The sequence below is a fragment of the Quercus robur genome, chromosome 10, assembly GCF_932294415.1.
Source record: "Quercus robur chromosome 10, dhQueRobu3.1, whole genome shotgun sequence".
In the NCBI taxonomy this organism is placed as follows: Eukaryota; Viridiplantae; Streptophyta; class Magnoliopsida; order Fagales; family Fagaceae; genus Quercus; species Quercus robur.
Window position 1 is genome coordinate 26,282,490 of NC_065543.1, and position 6,550 is coordinate 26,289,039.

The window sequence follows — 6,550 nt, forward strand, 5'->3', positions numbered from 1 at the left end:
AAAAAAAAAAAAAAAAGGCAAATTAGTGTGACATTATGATAAAAAAGGGTTAGGATTTAAAGAAATCTATTAGTAGAGTACATTCTGAATCATAAAGGATCTGAATCTAAAGAAGTTTATCTATAACTAATTGATGTTTATCACTTTTGTACGGCACCGAGCTTCCAAAGCCCATACTGGCCTTGGGCCCAGACCCATCTAGGCCCCGAGCTTCCAAAGCTCATACTGGCCTTGGGCGCAGGCCCAGCAGAAAGTTCCAGTTACCTTATGCCCTTCTTGAAACTGCCTTAGAGTAAAAACAAGTTTTGGGTATTAAGTTCCCAGAGTTGACCGGTTAATCTTTCCCAGTAGAGCGTATGAGTCATATCCGGGAAAGTCATGATATGCACGGGAACGTGAGTTGCCGAACATAATCGGTTAAAATGGAACCAAGTTCCAAGATCATAAATGCTGCACCGCCCTTTCACCTAAACAACCACTTTAACCAGATAATACTGGACCTTCAGTAGCACTAACGGTGACTGTAATCATGATCTCCCCACTAACCTTGGCTATAAATAGAAGAAAGTGGGGAGAAGAAGGGGTTCAGAAAAATTGAGAGAAAACAGTCAAGGAGAGGGTACCAACTGGGTGTTACTTTGAGTCTCTCTGCCGAGAACGACCCATTGTAGGAAATACTTAAGCCCACTACAAGTAAATTGTGAGCCCAAGTGACCTAAGGTCTGGATTGGGAGAAGGATCGACCCAGACACACCGGACAACTTCAAGCGTCTCAGCACATCGGCAATATGATGATAGAGACCGGGAGCTGGAGCGGTTACGCAGGTTGGTAATGGACTTGGAGCTGGAAGCAAGGGGTCGGCGCCACGAAAGGAACCACAACCCCCAACCCAGGAGAAACCGTGGCGAGGAAGGTTCCAGCCGATCTGTTACGCAACAATACTGTGACCGATCACGTTCTCAAGAGTCACATCGACACTCCCGGGAGACGCGTCGTAGACGGGACCGTTCCCGATCGCATGGATATGATAACCAAGGGTCAGAGTCGCCAGAGGAGCGGCGGTACCACAACGCTGCGATGGACGCCATGAGCAGGCCCTTGCAGATGGCAGCCCGGTCTCCATTCTCTGATGAGATTGAACGGGCACCCATGCCGAGTAGATTCACGCGTCCACCGTTCAATTCCTATGAGGGGAGGACAGACCCCGTGGAGCATGTCAGTCATTACATCCACATGATGTCTTTGCATGCGCACAACGATGCATTGATGTGTAAAGTATTCCCCTCTAGTCTCGGTTCTACCGCACTGAGATGGTTCAATGGGTTGCAGAAAGGTTCTATACACAGCTTCACCGAGCTGATTCAGGAATTCGGCAGCAGGTTAGTAACATGCAGCCGAGTGCAACAACCGGTCAACACATTGCTTTCCATGAAAATGAGGGTCGGGGAAACCCTTCAGAGTTATGCCAGCCGATACTGGGAACTCTACAATGAGATTGGTGGGGGAAACGAGAAAATTGCGGCTAGCATCTTCAGGATGGGGCTCCCCGAGGATTCTGAACTGCGGGAGTCGCTGACAAGAAGACCCCCGGAGGATATGAGGCAACTGATGAGACGCATAGAGGAGTACAAACGCCTGGAGGATGACCGGCTGCAAAGCAGGGGGAAAGCTCCTTTTACGGGGAGATCTCGGCAAAGCATCTTGCCGCCAAAGCCGAAAAGGGACTTCAGAATGCAGGAACCAGAGGTGCAGATGGAAGGGGTTAATGTGTTGTTTAAAGAGCCCGTGCACAAGATACTGGAACGGATAAGGAACGAGCCATTCTTCAGATGGCCGAACAAAATGGGGGGCGACCCATCTCGGAGGAACCAAAGCCTATACTGCACCTATCACAGAGACAAGGGGCACACCACCGAGCAGTGTAGGGTATTGAAAGATCATCTCGGACAGTTAGTGAAGGCAGGGCACCTGAAAGAGTTTGTAGCAGATTCCACTGACCGGGAGACCGGGTAGGGCGCCCAACAGAAAAGGAATCCCCTTCCACCACCCCTGGGGGTAATCAACGTCATTCATGCCGCACCGAGAAGAGCAGCAGCGGCAAGAAGGGTAATGACAGTGGCTTGCGCGGAGGGAGAATCATCCAAGAAGCAAAAGAAAGTTGGACGGCTGGACATCTCGTTCGAAGAAGATGATTTGGAGGGAACCATCCAACCTCACGACGACGCTTTGGTGGTGATAGCCCGGATAGGCGGATTCTTGGTGAAGAGGGTGATGATTGATCAGGGTAGCGGGGCTGACGTTATGTACCCGGACCTCTTCGAAGGGCTCGGGTTAAAAACCCAAGATTTGGCGAAGTATGACACGCCATTGGTCTCGTTTGATGGGAGAGTTGTGATTCCCGAGGGGCAAATCTCTCTCCCAGTGGACATGGAGGGCAAGGAAGTTATAGTTACGTTCATAGTAGTCCGATCATTCGCACCTTACACCGCAATCCTGGGGAGGCCGTGGATTCACGCCATGGGGGCTGTTCCGTCCACCCTTCACGTGAAAGTAAAATTTCCTACTGAGTATGGAGTTGTAGAGGTAAGGGGGAATCAACAGGTGGCGAAGCAATGCCTCGTAGCCGCGGTCCGGTGGGAAAAGGAACAGCTCGGCCAAGCTGAGCACGCCGAGAAAGAGACTGCATAGCAATTACAGAGACCACGAGAAACTGGGGCAGACGTTGCCGAGGAGGTGTTGAAGGTAAGAATTCTCCCAGATAGTGACAAATACTTCCAGATAGGTACAAGCATGAATGACCGAGAAAGGGTAGAGATGTTGTTGTTCCTGTTGCAGAACATAGATGTCTTCGCATGGAACCCGTATGAAGTGCCCGGCGTAGACCCCGAGTTCATTGTTCACAAACTCAATGTGGACCCATCATTTCCCCCGAAAAAGCAGAAACCGAGAAGAGCATCAAAGGAACACATCGATGCAGTAAACCTGGAGGTCCAGCGACTGAAGGAAGCCGGGGTCATAAAAGAAATATTCTTCCCGAGATGGCTAGAAAACACTGTCGTAGTGAAGAAGAAAAGCGGTAAATGGAGAGTTTGTGTGGACTTCACCGATTTGAACAGAGCTTGTCCCAAGGATCCATTCCAGATGCCCAAGATTGATCAGCTAGTGGACGCCACGTACGGGCACCCGAGAATGAGTTTCCTGGACGCCTTCCAAGGCTACCACCAGATTGCCTTGGCGCCCGAGGATCGAGAAAAGACAGCATTTATATCCCCAAACGCAAACTATCACTACGAGGTCATGCCGTTTGGATTAAAGAATGCCGGGGCCACCTACCAGCGTATGATGACAAGGATGTTCCGGGAAAAAATTGGATGCACGGTTGAAGTTTATATCGACGACATGGTGGTAAAAAGCAGAAAAGAGTCGCTGCATACTGAAGACCTTCGGGGAGTATTCGAGATACTGCGACGACACAAGCTGCGCCTGAATGCCGAAAAGTGCACTTTCGGAGTGGGGGCTGGCAAGTTCCTGGGTTATCTGATCTCCACTCGGGGAATAGAGGCTAACCCCGACCAAATAGAGGCCGTCAATCGCCTCAAACCACCTAGCAATCCTAAGGAGGTGCAAGTGCTCACTAGGATGTTGGCCGCCCTGAACCGATTCATCTCCAAGTTTGCCGATCGCTGCCGGCCATTCTATCAACTTCTGAAGAAGTGGAAGGGGTTTCAGTGGGACGAGAGCTGCGATGAAGCTTTTCGAGAACTAAAGGAATATTTGGCAAAGGCGTCGAGGTTGACGGCCCCGGAGCCCGGGGAGGATCTGTTTATGTACCTTGCAGTCACCGATCATGCCGTAAGTGCTGTGTTACTAAGGGACCGGGGAGTGCAAATGCCGGTGTATTACGTGAGCAAGACCTTGGTCGATGCCGAGACAAGGTACCTGCCTCTTGAAAAGTTGGTTTTGGCCTTGGTGCACGCCACGAGGAAGTTACCACACTACTTCCAGGCACACACAGTGTTTGTCCTCACCGAGTATCCATTGCAATCACTGTTGAAGAGATCCGATTTCACAGGACGGATTGCTAAATGGGGGACTCGGTTGGGATCGTTTGACATAAGATACCGACCTAGAAGCTCGGTGAAGGGACAGGTTCTCGCTGATTTCATCGCGGAATTTACACCCAAGAATGAAGGCAAGGTAATTTGTAGTGCGGAGATTCGCCCGTGGAGGTTATTTGTGGATGGCGCATCAAATGCTATGGGGGCCGGGGCTGGTATTGTCATAATCACCCCTGAAGGTATGCGACTGGAACACTCCTTCAGATTGGGGTTTAAAGCCTCGAACAACGAAGCCGAATATGAAGCCCTACTGGCCGGATTGAGGGCGGTATTGCATCTGGGCGCAAAGGACGTGGAGATCTACTCGAACTCTCGGCTGGTTGTTTATCAGATCACTGGGGACTTCGAGGCTCGGGATCCCCGAATGAAAGCTTATCTAAGTACGGCAAAGCAAATTATCAGTCAATTTGGAACGGTAAAGATATCCCAGGTAGCCCGGTCACAAAACAAGTATGCTGACTCTCTTGCCACGTTAGCCTCATCGGCTACCGAGGACACGCCGAGGCTTATCATGATAGAACTTATAAGGGAGCCAAGCATCTGTGTGAAGACTGCTCTCGACCAGGCCGGAGTAGAGGTTGCGCAGGTGGCGGTGGCCGGACCATGCTGGATGAACCCGATTATAGACTTTCTTTCCGAAGATAAAGTTCCAGAGGATGAGGCCGAGGCCAACAAGATTCGACGAATGGCTCCCAGGTACTGGTTGTCTTCGGACCGAAAGTTGTACAGAAGGTCCTTCGCGGGCCCTTACCTCTTGTGCCTGCATCCTGAAAGAGTCAAGGAGCTTCTAACCGAGCTGCATGAAGGAGTGTGCGGCGGGCATGCTGGGGGACGATCTTTAGCACACAGAGCAATGACGCAGGGGTTTTGGTGGCCACAGATGCAGAAGGACGCCGCTGAATACGTTCGGAGTTGCGAACAATGTCAAAAGCACGCCCCAATGATCCATCAGCCGGCAGGACATCTAAATCCTGTCAGCAGCCCGTGGCCATTTGCACAATAGGGGCTTGACATCCTCGGGCCATTCCCCCGAGCAACGGGGAACCGCCGATTTGTACTGGTGGCTGTGGATTACTTCACAAAGTGGGCTGAAGCTGAAGCCTTGGCCAATATCCGGGATACTGACGTGAAAAAATTTGTGTGGAAAAACATAGTTACAAGGTTTGGGGTGCCGAATTCGCTAGTGACAGACAACGGGCTACAGTTCGACAGCAACGCTTTTCGGACCTTTTGCAGCGAGCTCGGCATCAAGAACAAGTATTCAACCCCGGCATACCCCCAGAGCAACGGCCAAGCTGAAGCAGTAAACAAGACTATTTTGAACGGGCTCAAGAGAAGGTTGGATGGAGCTAAAGGAAGATGGGCAGAAGAACTACCCAGTGTTTTATGGGCCTACCGCACGACCCCCAGGAGATCCACAGGGGAAACCCCGTTTTCTCTGGCATACGGAGCAGAAGCAGTGATACCAACCGAGGTGAGCTTATGCAGTGCACGGGTCGCTGGGTTTGACCCCTTACAGAACGCCGACCTGATGATGGAGCATTTGGATTGGCTAGAAGAATGTAGGGAGGCCGCGACCGTACGTCTTGCCGAGTATCAGCAGAAGCTGGCCCAAAGGTACAACCGAAATGTAAAGGCCAGGGAATTCAGTGCCGGGGAATTAGTGTTAAGAAGGGTAGTGGGGAACATGCGGGACATGGCTGCAGGGAAGCTTGCTCAGAGCTGGGAGGGTCCATACAGAGTCACAGCCATCGCAGGTGCAGGGGCCTACTACTTGGAAGACCTGGACGAGAGACCGCTCCCCCGACCATGGAACGCTAACAACCTGAAGAAATTCTACGCGTAATCATCGATGTAAGCTAGAACTTGTATTCTATTAAGATTAAGAGCGTGATGAACTTTTTTGTCTATGCTGTTTTTGACTCTGTAACCGCACACTGAGAGAATCGCCAATAAATCTCTAAGGACAGAAGCCTGACCCTCGGCTCGATCAATATCGCCGAGCAGGTGAAAACCTTACGAATAAATCCTAAGGACAGAAACCTGACCCTCGGCTCGATCAATATCGCCGAGCAGGTGAAAACCTTACGAATAAATCCTAAGGATAGGAACCTGACCCTCGGCTCGATCAATATCGCCGAGCAGGTGAAAACCTTACGAATAAATCCTAAGGACAAAAACTTGACCCTCGGCTCATATCGCCGAGCAGGTGAAAACCTTACAAATAAATCTTAAGGACAGAAACCTGACCCTCGGCTCGATCAATATCGCCGAGCAGGTGAAAACCTTACAAGTAAATCTATAAGGACAGAAACTTGATTCTCGGTTAAAATCAAATATCCGGACAAGCGGAAACTTTGCAAACAAATACTCGAAGGACGAAAACACAATTCCTGGTTAAACCAAAACCTGATAAAAACCTAACCCTTTT